General features: G+C 42.9%; 1 protein-coding gene across 1 annotated transcript in view; it reads right to left on the bottom strand.

The window, feature by feature from the left end:
* LOC122792877 (zinc finger and BTB domain-containing protein 40-like) overlaps nucleotides 1–19,709 on the bottom strand; it is a 1,459,166-nt gene that overhangs the window by 59,629 nt on the left and 1,379,828 nt on the right. The gene's annotated exons all lie outside the window — the stretch shown is intronic.

Genomic DNA, 19,709 nt, shown 5'->3' with positions numbered 1-19,709 from the left:
CAGTAAAACCCTGTTGTGTTAATTTGAAACTAAACTGTCTTAACTGACATTAAAATGTAAGACTTTTACTTGTTTATTTACTACGTCTTAACTGAGTAGGTGGACAGGTCCAAGAGCTCTTTTCAGTCATGACCTAAGTGTACAGATAAGAGAAGAAAGAGAGATAAGTGCATTCATGGGCAAAATAGTTGATTGTTATACAAAAGTCAGGTACATGCACACCTCAGGTGAAAACACCTAGTGTAATTTCAACAGTACATAGCATATAGGCAGTGAAAAACACTGAGTAGGCACTTTGGTACATTTAAGAGACTTGTTCACATAATAACAAGCATTAACAGACATTTAATAGTATATTTAACTTATGTTGAGTATACATAGTTGTATACACAGTAATACACAACCTGAAGTGATTAACTGCTGGCTAGGTGATGGGTGGCAACAGTATGGCTAACCATTTTCCTTAAAGCAAGTACACATCACTTCACTGTTCAGATGTTTGGATACAGTTTTTTTGGACTCACTTAGTGTTTCAAAGCTTTTTATTTCAGATGGGACTTTCGTTCCATAATGCTGGGCCCAAATGAGAGAAATCATGTTCACCTGTGTATGTTTTAAGAGGGCCTGTTTAGCGTAACACTTTCATCTTGGGTATCTGTTAGGGAGTAAATCTGGTCTCTACTGGGAAGTTTCCTTTTCAGAGATATGCAATAACCTTCTTTGACTATTTTGTGTATTAAAGTACCCAGTACAAAGGTTACCCCTTCAGTGACTGGAAGCCATTTTAGCTTTTGTAGATTACAGTGATGTGTCTGACTGCCTGCTAGTAGGGTGAATCTGCAGATTTTCATTGATCTGCAATCTCTTGGTACAGTAGGTTGAGTAAAAAGTTCAGAGTGGAACATTGTATTCCAGTGTAGGGAGAAGAACATTTATTTTGTCAGGGACACACAGGCTGCAGGAGTAAATAAATGATATATTATATAAGAGTTTGGGCTGTGAGAGGACTTCAGTGGTGATTTTCTCTGTATGGGCTGTAAAGGTTCATGAGGGTTCAAGGATGAGACCTAGGTATTTGTATTCTGGAACCTGTGAGATGAGATTGTCAAGGTTAAATGTGATGTTCATATAGGGTAAATTGGTTGTGATTCTAGTTTAGTTTATTTTCTTACTGACAGGTAGGATCAGAGTAGGTTTTCATCTTTACGGTTTTGTTTCCAGGCCAACCAGGCTTTGAGTTTCTGTTTAATGAGGGTTTTAATATAACTGGATAGTCATGGGAATCTTTGTCCTCTATGTCTCCGCTGTATACAGGGAAATAAAGTGTCTTCAACAGAAGCGAAGTATGCCATAGCAGCAGTTCAGATTTTTAAAAAAATGGCCCAGGATGGGTAGTTTATGGGTTGGTAACAATCTGCCGACTATCATTTTAGGTAGTTTTGAATACAAAATGCAAAAATGTTGCATTTAAAAATACAAACACTATAACATCTTGAAAATTTACTTTAAATGTATAATTGATTCATGGAAATAACATGCATGGGACATCCAACTTTTTTGGCCTAGGCACCAAATTTCATTCTTAGTACACCAAAGACTGCATCCTCAAAATATTGACAGATACCCTGTGGAATAACAGTAATGTGGCTCACAGAACCTTGTCTGTTTGATATGGCGACCCAAATTAAAAAGGATGGACACCAATAACAAAAAATAAATGTCCACTTCCTGGAATAAAAAACACACCAAAAAACAAGGGAGACAAAGGGAAGGAGTGACTAATGCAGCAGTGACCATTCAATAATCTACTGTTATGGTAAGTTCAAATTACACAACTGTACTATGCTCTTCATATTGAGCAATGCTACATTAGCTATTGCTTATATGGGTATTGGGGAGGAGGAAAAAAATGGTGCAGGAGCTCCTGGAGGGTGTTCTTGGCAAACTTGATCTAGACCTAGAGAAGGAATCAAGCTTACATACTGCCTTATAAAAGTAAGTACAGAGGACCAAGTTGCAACTTCTAGAATACTTATAGAATTCAACCATTTCCAAAATGTTGTAGATAAGGCCAAGGCCCTGATAGAGTGGGCCTTGACACTGGCTGGAACAGATATGACATGGTGAGCATAACAAAAGGTGATAGGGCTTCCTAGTGAATTTAGGCACTCAGAATGCCAAGTGGCAATAAATAAATAAATAAAAATAAAAACAGGACCAAAAACACAGGAAAAGAGCAAATGTCAAAAATTGTTTTTTCCCCTTAAAACTTTTTTTCTTTTTGTAGAGGGGGGCAAGCCACCCCCCACTGCACCCCCTTCCCTGAACTTATATATATATATACACACCAACTCTGAGATCATGATATCTTGGAGAAAAGGGAATATTCAGAGAAATTACATCTGGGACTTAGGTATATGCAAGTTTAATCTTTCGGCCATTCTGTCTCTGCATTTTGGGACTCACTCTAGTGGGTCCAGACATTTGTAATGGTTATCAGTAACTGCCATTTGGAAATAATCTGTTTTGACACAGGATGTCTCTTCTTCTCACCTTCACAAGAAATGAACAACTGATCTGAAGATCTGAAAGATTAAGTTCTGTCAAGATAGTACCTGGGTTGTCTGCAGACATCCAAGGTATGGAATATTCCTTCTCCCTCATTTTAAGTTAAGGAAAGAAAACAGGGAGATGGATAGTTTGGCTTAAAGTAAACTTGGATACCACTTTAAGCATAAAAGAAGGATTAGTTCTGAAAGAAACCCTGTCCCTAGGCAAAATGAGGTAGGGCTGACTCACCGTAAGACCTTGCAACTCAGATACCCTTCTTGCAGATGTCAGAGCAATCCGTAAACCTGCTTTCCATGTTAAGAATCTTAGGTCAGCCAGATTAGCTGGTTCAAATGGATTAAGTGTTAGCTTCTCTACCAAAAAAATTAAGATTCCAAGGAGGGGCCACCAGTTTACTTGGAGCCTTCTTATGCAAAGCCTCTTTCAAGAACATTTTGACATGAAATTGCCTTGAAAGAGGAGGATTCATAGGAAGGCATGATGAAATGGCTGATTATAGAACCTTGATAGAGGAACAAAAAAGGCTATACAATAGTAACTCACACAAATACTGTAAAAACAGAGAACAACTAGCCCTGAATGGGTGCTGGTTATATTGTTGGCACCAACTAGAAAACATTTTCCATTTAATAATATATGATTTTCTAGTAGAAGGTTTTCTTGTCTCCATTAGTACCTGCTGCATGTCCTCATAAACGAGGTGCCTAAAAGGAATTTAGACCTTGTCATCCATGCAAACAACTGAAGATGACTGATGTTGAGGTGTATCAAACACCTCTGTTCTTGTGTGAGTAGATCCATTCTTTGAGGAAGCTTGTGATAATTGCCCCTTGTCATTTCCTAAGAAGGGAAAACCATGGTTGCCTGGGACAAAAGGTAGTTACCACAATGATCTCAGGCTGAGATTCCTTCTGACTCTTCAAAACTACCCTGGATATTAGTGGAAAGAGTGGAAAGGCATACAGGAACATTCCTGTTCCAAGAAAAGGCATCTGCTTTCCAAGTCTTCTTGCGTGGAGTCCTGGAACAGAATTTTTGCTAGTTTATTGTTCAGAGAGGGGACAAAGAGATCTACCTGAGGAACACTGCACAGATGATAAAATCTTGGAAGATCCCCAATCTAGTTTCCATTCACGAGGGTCTGCCCAGGTCCTGCTCAGCTCATCTGCCACACAAGTTTGCTCTGATGAACTGTAGGATGCCTGTAGAGTGAGACTGTGCTGTGAAGCTATATCCCAAGCTAACATGGCTAGTCTGTAAAGGTAGTACGACTATGCTCTCCTTGCTTTCTGATGTACAACATGACTGTGGTATTGTCTGTAACCACTTGAAGAGGTCCAGGGGAACAAAGATGGTTAAGAGAGTTGAGTGTTTTGCCAAGGGCAAGCACTTCCTTGATATTTATGTGCTTGAGTCTGTCCTTGGTGTCCCAAACTTCCTGCACTTTTATCTCTTCTGAAAGTGCTTTCCAAGCAAAGTCCGAAGCATCTGTGGTGACTGACCTTTTGGGGCAGGGAAGGAGAAGGGAAGATCTGGATTTAAGGATATCTGTTGTCTCCATCAAAAACTTTATCTTCTGACAAACCCTAGAACTGGTATCTGAAAAGATAAAGAGTGTTGATGTTGAGTCCAAATAGATTTTGCTTACCTGGAGTCTTGCCAGAGGTATTATGAGAATCGTAGATTCCATGAGACCCAAACTCCTGAGTCATCCCCCTACAATGATCAAAGTCTGAGTGGAAAACCTTAGAAAGAGATCTAAATAAAGATCATTTTTTTTCCTGTGTATGAATAGCTCTTTGAACTGAGGTGTATAGTTGACATTCCAGGAACTTAATCCAGTGTGAAGGAGTCAAGAAAGACTTTTGAATGTTCTCTTGGAATCCCAGCTTGTCTAAGAGACCTCTCACCCGAGAAAGACTCCTGACATTTTGAAAAAGACTCTGCAAAGATAAGCAAATCATCTAAATATGGAAAAAGTGGATACTCTGTAGCCTACAATGAGCTATAACTGGGAGCTCATCACTTTGTGAACATTCTTGGTGCAGTAGACAGTCCAAAGGGTAAGGCAGAAACATGAAAATGTGATCCAGATACAAAAAACCTTAAGAAGTGCCTGAAGTCTGGATGAATAAGGATGTGATAAGCATCTTTTAAGTCTAGTAAATTCAAGAAACTTGAATGAGGAAGAAGAAAAGGTAAGAGGTTGTGAAGTGACATCATTCTGAATTTAGTCACTATCGCAACCAGGGTTAGGAAAGAAAGATCCAGAACTGGCCTCCAAGCATTTTACTTCTTTCTTTCACACTAGGAACATCCTTGAATAAAACCCCTTCCCCACCTGCAAAGGAGGAACTGGTTATATCACTTCTCGGGACAACATATGATGAACAAGTGGAAACAGAGAGTTTGACCTGCAGGATGAAGAATTTGCTCCCACTGCCACCTGTAACCCTGATGAATGATTTTCAGAACTTATTTGTCTGAAACAATCTTTTACCAAGGAGAAACGTGGAGATTCATACTTTCTGGAAGTGAAAATGGAAGAGGGTGGGCGGGGTCACAAGGTCTCTTGAAAGGTCATTCAGACTTTTTGGACTGCCCTTAGTTTTGAGAGGTTAGAGATTTGTTTTTGTAACTTCTTTGCCACAACTTGTTAAATGTCGGTTTACCTGAATTCTGTTGAGACTGCATATTCTGTTTTTTGCCAAAACTGGAGGAGGAAAAAGAAAATCCCTTGCACAAGTTGGAAAAGGAGAGCTGAAAAATCTTAGCGATTCCCCCAGATCAGCTTGCCCCTTTCATAACATTATTTGATCACCTCTGCAGCAGAAGGACCAAACACAAAACCTCTATCTAAGGGAGAATTTAACATCTCATTTTTAAATCATCTGGGAGGTTCTGAGAATGTATATGAGCAAACGTAATAAAATAGTACCAATGACCACAACCCTGGAAGAAGAATCAACCGAGTCATACACACTCTGCAAACAAGGAGTAGTGACCTGTGCAACTTATTTATAGCAGTTTACTTTTTTTCATAAGAAGAAACCATACATAAAAATTACTCCTACATTCACAATATGTCAGAATAAACTTTAACATATTAGCCTAACAATTTAGCATTCGGAAAATCCAAGATGCTGAAGTATACACTTTTCCCCATACATATCAATACTTTTTCCATTCTTATTAGAAAGGGCTAGATTGGAATTAACCAAGTGTTTAGCAGCATTGGAGTCAACTAAGGCTATAGCTGCTGGGTCAGAGGTTTGGGAATAATGTATAAAATGTTAAAAGACTGAGGAACTTTATACATCCTATCTGCCTTTTTAGGGACAGTTGGCTGACTATCAAGAAATTGCAGGCAGTAAGACATACTTCGTCTAAAGCAGACAGGACAGGAAGGAATCGGTGTAGGTTCTGGAAAAAACTTCTGTAACAACTCATTTTTAATACCTATATTAAATTTTCACTCAAGACACAGGCAAACATACATTTATATAAAAGAAAACAAAGCATATTAACATATTCCCAGTTACAAACACTATACATCATAGTTTTTGTACATCTATCATCAATTCAGTATTACATAAACTGATTAGTTCCTGCTTTCCCTTAAACCTCACTCTTCCTCCAAAACATTATTCTGCATGGTGTCATTCTAAAGGAATCCAGTATCTGTCTGCTTGGGATGACATGACTGACAGACCTCAATGCTTTGCAAGAGATGGCCTGCATCTGTCACCCCTGGATTTCTGGATACTGGCTAAGGGTCTTGCCACCCCTATAGTAACTTTTTAGGCAGTGTTCCAAAGACCAAATTACCACCGTAACAGTTCTAAATGCAATCTGAGAGTCATGCTGCTCAACGTTAGAAGTCTAAATCTCAAGATGCACTCGCTTGAAGCACTCCTCAAAATGGAGAACATCGACATTTGTGCTGTAACGGAGACCTGGTTTAAAGCGGCACAAAGCATCCCTGCACTACCAGGCTATAACTCATTCCACACCTTTCGGCCCCAAAACATGGACTGAAGCTCCAAAGGTGGTGGTGTCTCTATATTCATAAAGGATATGCACACCTCCAGACTAGTAGCACAGCATAATGCATCTAAGATACTTGAGGTACAACTAACATTGGGTAAGATGGTGATCCAGGTCATAGCCTGCTATAGGTCCCCAACCATGTCCCTAGACTCTCACTCCACATTCCTAAGCACCCTGGAATCTATCAAGGTCCAACCCAACACTCTCATACTAGGATATGTACAGTTGTGTACACTTACCATAAATGTAGATGTTCGAGTGTATTCACTGTTGCAGTCATCACACTTGGGTTATCTGCCTGCAGGTAGCCCTCAGTCGGCCCGAATACCAGAGTCTTGGGATTTCTGCATCGGATGCTGTCGCTTCTTCCATGATGTCAGGTCATCAGGGGTATAAAACATACAGCTGACGCCATTACATCAGTTTTTCTTGCCTCAGATGTCAAGAGCCCCCAAAATAGGAAGCAATTACATGGTGTGGAACACCCCCAGTAAAAAGTGAATATCATTGTTATAAGATATGGCCAAAAAAAGGATAGGTAGAAAGTATAGAGAAGTCAGGGGGCTGGAGGGGGGGGGTAACCAGGACTGCAACAGTGAATACACTCGAACATCTACATTTATGGTAAGTGTACAAAACTGTACTATGTTCTTCGTGTTTCACTGTTGCAGTCATTACACTTGGGTTGATTCCCAAAGCTGAGGAAGGGTGGAGGTAGTCAAGAAGCATTAGGGCTGGCTAACAGGCCTTGTAAGACTGCTGTAGCAAATCCAGCTCTGGATTTAGGAAAGATAGGTAAGTGGTAATGCTTGGTGAAGGTATGTACAGAACTCCAGGTTGCAGCTTCCAGGATGTCCCTGGTAGGGACTCCCCTGTGAAATGCTGTAGAGGTTGAAGTAGCCCTAGTGGAATGAGTTCTGATCCTCTGTGGGGTAGGTTTTCCATGGTGTTTGTAGCAGAAATGGATCCAGTGTGCTATCCATTTAGAAATGGTTTGCTTTGAAATGGCCTTGCCCTCTGCCCCTGTAGCAAAGCTGATTAGCAGCCGGTCAGATTTTCTGAAAGGTTTAGTCCTGTCCAGGTAGAACCTAAGCTGCCTGTGCACGTCCAGGGAGTGCAGGATCCTTTCCCCTTTATTCTGCGGATTAGGCAAAAAGGTTGGCAAATGAATGGATTGGTTTAAAGCCACACTAGATACCACACTTGGGCATAAATGATGGGTTAGTCCTGAGGGAAACCCTGTCCATATGGAAGATAATGAAGGGTTCCATGGCCATAAGGGCCTGCAATTCAGACCCACTTCTTGCTGAAGTGATGACTAAAAGTAAGGCTGCTTTCCAAGAGAGGAATTTTAACTCTGCTGTAGCTGCAGGTTCAAGGGAGGAAGCGTGAGCTTCTCCAGTACAAAGTTAAGGTCCCAGGCTGGAGTGGGAGCTCTCCTGGGGGGGTCTTAAATTTTTGGCTCCTTTCACGAACTGTTTGACCAGAGGGTGAGAGAAGAGGGGTGGCTCAGTATTGTAATGAGCTGAGATGGCAGAGGCATGAATCTTAATTGAAGAGAAGGACAGGCCTTTGTGGAGCAGTTCTGTTAGGTAATTTAGTATGTGAGGTACGTTGGGCACGGTTGTGTCCATTCCCTGAGACTGGCTCCAAGAACAGTATCTTTTCCACTTTTCTGAATAGGATTTCCTAGTACTACGCCTCCTTGCCTCAAGGATGACATCCAGAACCTGTTTACTGAGGGTTGCTGGTGATGTGTTCAGGGGATGAGCCAGGCTGCTAGGTTCAGGGTTTGCAGCTTTGGATGCAAAATCTGGCCCTCCTGCTGGGACAGCAGGGAAGGGGCCTGAGGCAGGTGCCATGGTGGCAGTACTGCCAGACTGCGCAAAAGTGGGTACCAGTGCTGGCGTGGCCAGTCTGGTGCAATCAGGATTGTTCTTGGCTTGTCCTGTGTGATCTTTAGTAGAACCTTCGAGAGGAGGGGCAGAGGGGGAAAGGCATAGATTGAGAGGTTTTCCCATGTACAGGACAGGGCATCCACTTTCTATGCTTGGCTGTGGGGAGTTCTGGTGCAATATTTGCTCAATTGATAGTTCTGTGGGATAGCAAAGAGGTCTACCTCTGATGCCCCCACCTGTGGATCAGAAGCTTGAATGATTTGGGTTCCAGTTTCCACTTGTGTGGGTCCATTATATTTCTGCTTAAGTCATCTGCCAGTGAATTTAGTTTGCCTGGCAGGAATTGAACTTGCAGGTGCATTTGATTGCTCAAGGCTGTGTTCCACAGAGCCATGGCTAACCTGCAGAGTGGGTAGGAATGGGTTCCCCCTGCTTGTTTATGCACCACATAACTGTGGTGTTGTCTGTCTTTATCAATAGTTTCCCTGGAAGAATAAGGTATTTGAAGGCTGTCATTGCATTCTGTACAGCTAACATTTCTTTTTGATTGATACACAGGTGCATTTGTTTTGGGCTCCATTTGCCTTTAATGCATTTTCCTGCCATGTGAGCCCCCCATGCACAGTCTGATGTGTCTGTTGTTAGGGTTTGTGCGGCGGTTGAGTTGAGTGAAAGGGAGTCCCTTGTTGTGGTAGCAGGTCTCTGCCCACCAAAGGAACTCTGTCCTTAGGCAAGGAATGATAGGAATCATTGTTTCCAGGTCCTGAGAATGTTGACACCAGAGACTTTTTAAGTACCACTGAAGTTTCCTCATATGCAGTCTTGCATATGGAATTAGTAGAATGCAAGAGGCCATGAACCCTAGGGCTTGCAGTAGCTTTCTTGCAGATAGCTGGGTTTGGGTGGCTAGTAGATTGAAGTAGTTTGTCAAATAAATCTGTTTTTCTGGAGTGAGGAATGCCATCTGGGAAGTTGTGTTCAAGCTTGCTCCCAGGAATATAATCTTTTGGCTGGGTACCAGATGTGATTTCCTTTGGCTGATGGTAAACCCAAGTGAAGTTAGATGTCTCTTTACAAATGTCAGGTGCTAAAGTAGCAATTCCTGACTGTCTGCCTGAATCAGGCAATCGTCCAATTATGGGTAAATTTGAATTTTTCTCTGCCTGCAATATGCAATGGCTGGAGCTAGGCATTTTGTGAATACCCTGGGTGGAGTAGATAAGCCAAAGGGAAGTGCAGAGAACTGATAGTGCATAGAGCCTGCTCTGAAACGTAGATATTTCCTGCAAGATTACCTTATGGGGATGTGCAGATAAGCTTCTTTTAAGTCTAGGGTGGTTAGCCAGGAGTCCTTGGTTAGCATAGGAAGCAGCTGTTGGAGAGTAAGCATTTTGAATCTTGGAAACACCAGGAAAGTGTTGAGAATAGACAAATCCAAGATAGGGTGCCAGGAGTTTTCTTTTCTGGGTACCAGAAACATTCTGGAGTAAAAACCCTGTCCCCTTTGCTCTGCTGGGACAGGGTGAATAGCCTTGATACCGAGAAGAAAAAGTACTTGCTTTTGAGCCTCTGCCCACTGGTTTGGGGGAAGGTCTAGCCATCTGCTTGGGGTTGGCAGTGAGTGGAAGTAGAATCTGTATCATTGGGATGCAATGTTCAAGACCCATCTGTCCTGGGTAATATACTCCTAGTTTTTTGTGTGCAGGGCTACCTTTCCTCCTAAGGGTGCAAGTACTTGGGCAAGGCTTGGAAGGATGAAGGACAAGTCATTGTGAACTTTTTCCATAGGATGGTGGCTTACTACTCCCTGTTTTTGAGTTGGGAGCACTCCATTGTTTAAATATGTGTATACCCTGAGACTGTAGTCTTGGTGGTCTGCTGCCCCTTGGTTTGGACTGAGAAGGTCTTGGAGGGACTGGAAAAGACCAGTTTTTAGAAGGCCAATGCCTATTGAATCTAGGTGGCTGTACCTGTAGGAAATCTTTAACAGTTTGCATAGATTTAGCTTTTTCCTCCATCTTTTTGAGGACTTCTGCTTTAGTGCCAAACAGATGTTCATGGTTTAATGGAGCATCTAGTAAGTTTGCTTTGACATAGTCTAGCAAGATCTGTTCCTTAAGCCAAGCATGCCTTCTAAGAACAGACACAGTGACAACAGCCCTGCAAGATGCTTCTAAGGCATCAAAACCACATTGCAAAGTACGTTTTCCAACTTGGTTAGCAGAATGCATTAACTCTTGTAAATCTTTATGTTCTGCACAATCAGGAATCAACATAATTTTCTGTTTAATTAGTTTCATGATATGTTGCTGATACTTTAATATGTGAGACTGGCAATTTAAAGCCCTGATGGCAAGAGTAGCAGAGGTATATACCTTCTTACCCCATCTGTCTAAAGCCCTAGAATCCCTGTCCAAAGGGGTAGGGTTTTTGGCTGTACTAGCCTTAATGCCTTTAGGTCCCTGGAAAATGGGCTCTGGATCCACAGTAGGATTCTTAAATAGGAATTTGTGAGAGTCAGGTACTCTGTAGTACCTGTCAGGTTTTCTGGGAGCTGGTGGCAAAGTATCAGGGGTAATACTGGATTCTATGAAGACATCATCTACAACTTCCAGAATAGGAGGAATAGCTAGAGGCCTGTGTTAAGGCAAGTTTAAAAAATCCCTGAGTCTCTTTTTGGACTGTAGGTAGTCCTGGCACTCCCAGCGGAAATGCTCTCTGAGAGTATGCAGGGTTTTACCGAAAGAAAAATCCTTTGGTAGGGGAAGCAGAGGGAATGGAATCCTCATAGGTAGATAAAGGTATGTTCTGGTAATCAGAAGGATCATTCTCACTGGACTCATGATCTGAAGAATCAGAAGGAAAATCAGTTCTTGGTCTTTTGAAGGGGAAGGCTGGCTTCCCCTAATTAAAGTAATAAGGTCTTCAGCCATTCTAAGCATTTGTTTCTCTGGCATTGGGGCCTGAGAATGTACTTTGGTCATCGGTTTCCTAGGCATAGTGTGAACTCTGGGCCTGAGAAATTCGGTATTTTTGGTTTGAAATGAAGTAGTCGGTTTAATATGAACATTAGAAGGCCTGAATACACCCTCAAAAGCTGGTGCCTGCACAGCGGCTAAGGACCCATCCAAGACAGAGACATCCACAGGTTCCATAGTTGAAGAAGCATCTCGTGGCATACCGGACTTTGAATGGGTCTCAGTAGAAGCCTACAAATCTGTAGAAGTGGGTATCAGGGGCTGCGAAAGCACCTCACTGATTACCGGCGGACTGGCGACTAGCTTAGCGGAGGCGTCGTCGGTAATTTTGGACCTATGCGGTCTGTCTCCGTCTTTACCCTTATGCTTTTTCGGAAGATAGGTAGTCGGGTGGCTTATAGAAGCCATTTCTGAATACGGAGAATGAGATCGAAAGAATTTAGTGACAAAAATAGCCAAACAACGAATAGTTCGGATGTTGAACAGGGCACAAAACTGACAGCAAGGAACTTAGTGGTCTGGGCCAAAACAGGTGACACAGTAAGAATGAAAATCTCTGTGAGGTATTTGCTTTCCACAGGCAAGACAATTATTATTTTTTTCTGACATCGGTTAGAGCAAGAAAAAAGGATCCCCAATGGGGTACTTAAATTTTAGAAGGCTTCAGGTCTGAAACTCGAAAAACAGAAATTTCAGGAGGAGGCCGACTGCCACTTGCGAAATGCTTCTGCTTCGGACTCTGCTCGGCAGGAAAAGCTGATGTAATGGCATTGGCTGCATGTTTTATACCCCTGATGACCTGACGTCATGGAAGAAATGACAGCATCCGATGCAGAAATCACAAGACTCTGGTATTCGGGCCGACTGAGGGCTACCTGCAGGCAGATAACCCAAGTGTGATGACTGCAACAGTAAAACACGAAAAACATCCACCCCTCCATCAACTGGGAAAACTACTCAAGCACCAATACACTGGCCCAACGTTTCCTGTAATTCATCAATTCCAATGCCCTGGACCAGCTCATTCTGACCCCCACTAGAGGACACAACATCTTTGACCTGGTTATTACTAACATAGGCAACCGTTGCTCTACACCAATAGTCAATCCCTCCCTGGTCAGATCTGACCACAAACTAATCACCGTGGAAATCCACATCTCACCCATACCCCCGCAAAGGTAACCACTTTGAAAAACTTCTCCAAAGCTGACTTTGGGCTCCTAAAAACAGAGGTGGCTAATTCATAGCACCCATGCCAATGGAAAACAGCTGTGTGACTGCTGAATCATACACCAATGCACTGTACGAACATGTACATAAATGCATGGAACTAGTCATATGCAACAGAACCAAGACGCTCTCCTCCAAAAAAAGAAGCCAATCTGGTGGTCCCCTGCCATTATTAAACTCTACAACAGAAGTAAAAAACTGTTGCAGAAAAAGGTAAAGTCCCAAGACTGGAAAAACTCCCTTAGCCTCAACAAAAATTTGAGATCCCTCATCAAATCCTCCAAAACCAGCTATGAAGGCAGAATTGCGGCAGACACTAAAAACAATGACAAAGCCTTCTGTAGTTATATCAAGAACCTCCATGGCAATACCCAGATTTGCTCTGAGTTACTGCACATTGGTACCTCCTATACTGAGCCAACAGATATTGCCAACATACTAGTCGACAGATTCAGTGCCAACTTTACCAATTCAGTGCCAACTTTACCAATCTCCCCCAAAGGACCAATCACAATACTGGAAGAATGCCAGGCACCCAGCATTACTGCAGCACAGGTTAAAACTGCATTGTCCAAGGCCAGGAATACAGCTTCCATGGGAACCGATAATATCCCTGGCTGTGTTCTACATGAACTACAAAGTGAACTGGCACCACATTTTGTGCTGTGTTCAGTCACAGCCCCACCTCAGGGTTTGTCCGTACTGAATGGCACACTGCTACAATCATCCCTCTCCATAAAAGGGGAGCGACTACAGACCCTGGGAATTATCACCCCATTAGCCTGACTACTCTGATATGTAAAGCTATGGAGCGCATCATCATGGGCCTGATTGACAAAGCTATAGGAGATCTCCAAACTCTAGACCCCACACAATTTGACTTTGTGAAAGGGAGATCATGCCTGCTCAACCTGGTTAACTTCTTTGAGTCAGTCATCAGGGCTGTGGATGAAGGTAAGGCAGTGCATACAGCCTACCTCGATCTGGCTAAGGCCTTTGATACCATTCCTCACTCGAGAATTATTAATAAACTCACCAAACTAGGCATCAACCCCTATATCACTAGGTGGGTTGCAAATTGGCACACAGAACACACAGTGTGAAAGTAGCAAAGTTCAAGTCAGACTGCCGACCAGTCACGAGTGTAGTCCACAGGGATCGGCTCTGGGTCCTCTCCTGTTCGGCATCTACTTCTCAGAAGTCCAGGCCAACACAAATGGACTCTGGCTGACCAAGTTCAAGGACAACTGCAAGCTGGGAGCCATTATTAACTCCTCAAATGATGCAGACATCCTACAGAAAGCCCTCACTGAGACCAATGACTGGTGTCCAAACCATGACCTTAAGCTTAATGCCAAAAATGAATTGTCATCCCCTTTGGTAAAAACTCAGTTCCCACTAATTACCACATCGATGGGAGCCCAGTGAACAATGAAAGTGTTATAAGTGATCTGGAACTGCAGGTTGACAGCAACCTCTCCTTCTACTACCACATTGCCAGTGTGGTCAGAAATTCCTTTTATGTGGCACATCTCATTACTAAGGGTTTTCCATCCAGGAAAAAAGAGGCCATCGTCTCTCTCTACTCTTCCCTCATTAGACCAGTCATCGAGTATAATGCTCCATTTGGCATGTACATCACTAGACACCTGCAACAGCTGGAGAAGCCACAGAAGTACCTCACAAAGAGGATCCTAGGCATTAAAAACATGTCCTATGTGGACAGACTGAAAAGACTTCAGCTATTCTCTGTCTCATCTCACCTACTTAGAGGCAATATCTGCTTGACTTACAATGCCATGTCTGACCCAGCTCTGTTAGAAATGCTACATCTAAAGAAATCCCAATCCCAACGCCGCACATGGTCCAGAGACCTCAACCTCATTACCACAATCAACAGAACATGCTGGAGGGACAGGTTCCTCACCCAGAGACTGCCCATGCTCTGGATTAGACTTCCAATACATGTCAAGCAGAGTACTTTGCTGTCCCTCTTCAAGAGAAATCTTAATGAGTGGATGGGTAATAGAAAGTTCTCCCGGGGGATCACTCCAGTGGTTCTACTTGATAGAGGCAATAGGAACTAATGCCAGGCAGCACAATGCCAGGGCACTTCTATGGGCTAGGCTTGTAAAGGCTCCAGGGTCATTAGAATAGAACACACCTATGAACCTATGTATTGTTCCTACAATTTCCTTTTTTTATGTAATTTGCTCCTGCTCTTTTCTAAAGATCCCACTTTCAATTCTTTTACCTCTGTTACAATTTTCACTACTTCCAATAAAGTTGGTTTAGACTTTAATTTCCATTTTCTAGTAATTGCTTTGTTGGCAGCTACCAGAGTTAAACTTAACAAGACTTTACTATGTCTAAGCAATTCAGGTCCTGTATCCCAGTTCAAAAGTCATTCCTTGAGTACATCAATATGCTCACTCAAAATTTCTGATAGAGTACTCTGTAGAAATTTTTTAAAGTCTACCAACTCATTATAGTCCTAAAGAATATGTTTCCAGTTACCTCTTCCTACTTTATCATACCTCCTAGAGTTGCCATGTACCTGAGGAAAACTTCACTGGAGTCTGCCTGGGGTATAAAAATGCCTATGCAAATACTTCTAAACAAAAAATTTAAATATTCTACACTTTGTTGCATATCTAGGAGTCATAAATACAGTGGATATAAAAAGTGTACACACCCCTGTTAAAATGCCACGTTTTTGTGATATAAGAAAATGAGACCACAATAAATCATTTCAAAACTTTTCCCACCATTAATGTGACCTAAAACCTGTACAATTCAATTGAAAAACAAACAAATCTGTTAGGGGAAAAAATATAAAAAAAAAATACAATAAGCCGGTTGCATAAGTCTGCACACCCTTAAGCTAATACTTTGTTGAAGCACCTTTTGATTTAATTAAAACATTTAGTCTTCTTGGGTAGGAGTCTATCAGCATGGCACATCTTGACTTGGCAATATTTGCCCACTCTTCCTTGCAAAAGCTCTCCAAAATCTGTCAGACTGCGAGGGCATCTCTTGTGCACAGCCCTCTTCAGGTTATCCCACAAATTTTCTACTGGATTTAGCTCTGGGCTCTGGCTGGGCCATTCCAAAACTTTAATTTTCTTCTGGTGAAGTCATTCTTTTGTTGATTCAGATGTATGCTTGGGGTCATTGTCATGTTGAAAGGTGAAATTCCTCTTCACCTTCAGCTTTCTAGCAGACATCTGAAGGTTTTAGGCCAAAAGTGACTAGTATTCGGAACTGTTCATAATTCCCTCCACCTCGACTAAAACCCCGGTTCTAGCTGAAGAAAAGCAACTGCAAAGCATGATACTGCCACCACCGTGCTTCACCATGGGGATGGTGTTCTTTTGAAGATGCAAAGTGTTGTTTTTGTGTCAAATGTACCTTTTGGAATTGTGGCCAAAAAGTTCAACCTTGGTCTCATTAAACCATAACACATTTTTCCACATGGTTTTGGGAGACTTGATGTATTGTTTTGCAAATTTTAGCTGGGCCTGGATGTTTTTCTGTGTAAGAAAAGGCTTCCGTCTTGCAACCCTACCCCATAGTCCAGATGGGATCACTACTAAATCCCGAATACTTACATTACCGAAGACCGGAATCCCAAGACCAGATACCCGAAAGACTAAAAGACCAGAAGCACGAAATCTGAAATACCGAACACTACACTAAACATACACCACACACATACACACACCTTCACACAAACCTACACCACAGAAAAGCTGGGGGGCAAGCCCCCCTGCACCCCCATTTAGGGGGGGGGCTTCACCCCTCACAACCCCCCCCACTTAAATATTCTAATTCCAAGGTCGCACTACACAAACATAGGAAAACACCACCACACACCTACATTCCCTGCACATACATCACAGTCACAACACACACACACACACATACACACACACACACACACAAACACACTAAAGCCCCTAACCAACACAACCAAACATAGATACTTACGTAACCTCCTGACATCTCCGTACTTCACGATTTTGAAATTCGCGCTTCTGGTCTTCCGGTCTCGGGATTCCAGTCTTCGGTAATGTAAGCATTTGGGATTTAGTAGTGATCCCGTCCAGACATATGGAGAATACGAGAGACTGTTGTCACATGTAGTACACAACCAGTACTTGCCAGAAGTTCCAACACCTCCTTCAGTGCTGCTGTAGGTCTCTTGGCAGCCTTCCTTACCAGTTTTTGTCTTGTTGTTTCATCAATTTTGGAGGGACATCCAGTTCTTTGCAACGTCACTGTTGTACCATATTCTCTCCACTTTTTGATGACTGTCTTCAGTGTGTTCCGTGGTATATTCAATGCTGTGGAAATTTTTTCTACCCTTTTTCTGACTGATACATTTCAACAATGAGATCCCTTTGATGCTTTCTAAGATCTCTGCGAACCATGGCTTTTGCTGTAGTAGGCAACTGAGTAAATGTCAGGAAAATCCTACTAGGGCTGCTGAACTTTATTTGGGGTTAATCAAAGTCTCTTTATAGGTTCATAGGTTGGTACTAGGCTATCTGCCCGAAGGCATTTATAAGTCTAGCCAGAATGTGTTGGCTTTCGCCTCCCCCTTAGATTAGCTCCGTGTGCCTCTGTCCAGCAGAGCCACTGAAGTGATCCCCGAGGTAAATTTTCTGTTTCCCAACCACTTGTCAAGGTTTCTTTTGAAGAGTGTTAGCAAGGAGCTCTGCCAAATGTAGACTAGGATTGTGTTCCAAAGCATGGGAAGTCTCTGGGACAGGAATCTATCCCTCAAGCACGTCCTATTTATTGTTGTGGTGAGGTTTAAATCCCTAGAGCGTGGGGCGTGAGGGGGTAAGGTTTTCTTTAGGTGGAGCATGTCCATCAATTCTGGGTTGGACATGGCCTTGTATGTCAGGCAGAGATCACCTCTGTGTAGGCGGTATGCAACTGAGTACAACTAGAGTTTCTTCAGTCGAGCTGTATAGGGCATCTGTTTGAGGCCAGTGATCTTCTCGGTGAGGTACTTCTGTGGTCTTTCCTGCTGTTGCAGGTGTCTTGTAAGGTACATCCCAAATGGGGAGCTGTACTCTATGATGGGTCTGATGAGTGATGAGTAGAGGGGCACAATGACCTATTTTGATCTGAATGCGAACCCTTTTGTGATTAGGTGGGCCACGTAGAAGGATTTTCTAACCACTTTGGCAATGTGATTATCAAAGGTGAGATTAGTATCTACTTGGGTCCCCATTGATGCTGTGTTTTTTGCTTTGGAGAGGGCGGCTCTTACCTGAGCATCTGAGATGTCAGGGGACAGCACTCTGCTGGGATAGATATTTGCCCTTTTGGTGGGGAGGGGGGAGAAGTTTGCGCTGAACCTGTCAGCTAGGATGTTGGCAATGTCTGTGGGTTCGGTGTATTTTTTGTCATTTTGGACTAATTCTGAGCATATCTGGGAATTCCTACCCAGGTTCCTAACATAACTAAAGAAAGCCTTGTGATTATCCTTAGTGTCCTGTACAATTTTTCTCTCGAAGCTGGCCTTAGACGATTTTATGAGTGCCCATAGATTTTGCTAATACTGATCAGAGGTGCCCTCCCTTTTTGGGATTTTGCTCTATCATGTAGTAGCTTCCTCCTTCTATTGTATAGTTTGTTTATGGCTGGGGTCCACCAGACAGGATGTCTGCCTTTGGAAGATTGGGTCTTGGTTTTATTTGGGATTGCATGATCCATGCATTCCTGAAGGTGTTTATAAAGGATTCTGCGGTCTGGGCCGTATTTTCCACAGGCCCGGGGGCTTTGAAGGATTCCACCTCGGTTTTGAGGAGTGTGAAATTTGCTTTAGAGAAGTTTTTCACTGTGGTTTTCTGGGCAGGGGGTGGGGTCGGGATGTGAATATCCAGTGAGATTAGTTTATGGTCTGATCTTACCAGTGAGGGATACACTTCTGGTCTGGAGCATAGAGTCCCCATGCTGGTGATGATCAGGTCCAGTATGTTTTCCCCTCTTGTGGGAGTGGTAACAAGTTGTTCCATAGCATTTGAGTTTATAAATTCTAGGAACCTTTGGGCTAGGGTGTTAGAGCTAGAGTAATGCTCCCAGTCTATGTTTGGGTAGTTGAAGTTGCCCAATATAATGGTGTTTGGAGAGACCTGCATATTTTCCAGTGTTCTCAGGAAGGCCGAGTGGGGTTCCTGGGTTTGGGAGGGTGGCCTGTAGCAAGCTATACACTGGAAGGCAGTTTTACCCACTGTTAGTTGCACATGGATAGTCTCTGATGCTTCATGCTGTGCCACCAACCTGGAGGTGTGAGTATCCTTGACTAATATTGATACTCCCCCTCCTTTTGTGGTTCAGTCCAAGTTTTGGGGCCGAAAAGCATGGTATGAGGTATAACCTGGTAGTGCTGGAGTGCTCTCGGGAGCCTTGAACCAGGTTTCTGTTACTGCACAGATATTGATGTTCTCCATGCTAAGTGCATCTTGAGTGCGTGCATCTTGAGGTTTAGACTTCTGGCGTTGAGTAGCATTACTCTTAGTTTCTTATCCCTTATGATACCTATGGAGGTGGGTTTGTCTTTTGAGCCTTGCCTAAAAAAGGCACTATGGGGGTAGCAAGAGCCTTTGCCAATATCCGAAAGCCCAGGGGTGACAGGTGCAAGCCGTCCCTAGCGAAGCATCGTGGCTTGTCGAGCATGTCATCCCAGGCTGACAGGCATTGGATCCCCTTTGAATGACACCAATACTTAAGCCAATTGTTGAAATTGATCATCTTGTCTTCATATTGTGGCATCATTCTTGGTGAGGGTAAGATGCTACTCAAGGTCAGGGTCATACCAGCCTGGGCTACATGCTCAGAGAGCTCCTCTATTTCTCTTTTCATGTAGTCCAGGGAGGTACATCTCAGGTCATTCACACCAGCATGGACAATGACTGAGTCATATTTGTACTTGCCTTGGAGTGACCTGAGTGCTTGTGTTATGTGG

Source organism: Protopterus annectens, chromosome 2.part0 (assembly GCF_019279795.1).
Source record: "Protopterus annectens isolate FY-2018-M chromosome 2.part0, PAN1.0, whole genome shotgun sequence".
NCBI classification, from domain to species: Eukaryota; Metazoa; Chordata; order Ceratodontiformes; family Protopteridae; genus Protopterus; species Protopterus annectens.
The sequence above is the reverse complement of the archived record's forward strand: the minus strand, read 5'-3'. Positions and strand labels throughout refer to the sequence as shown.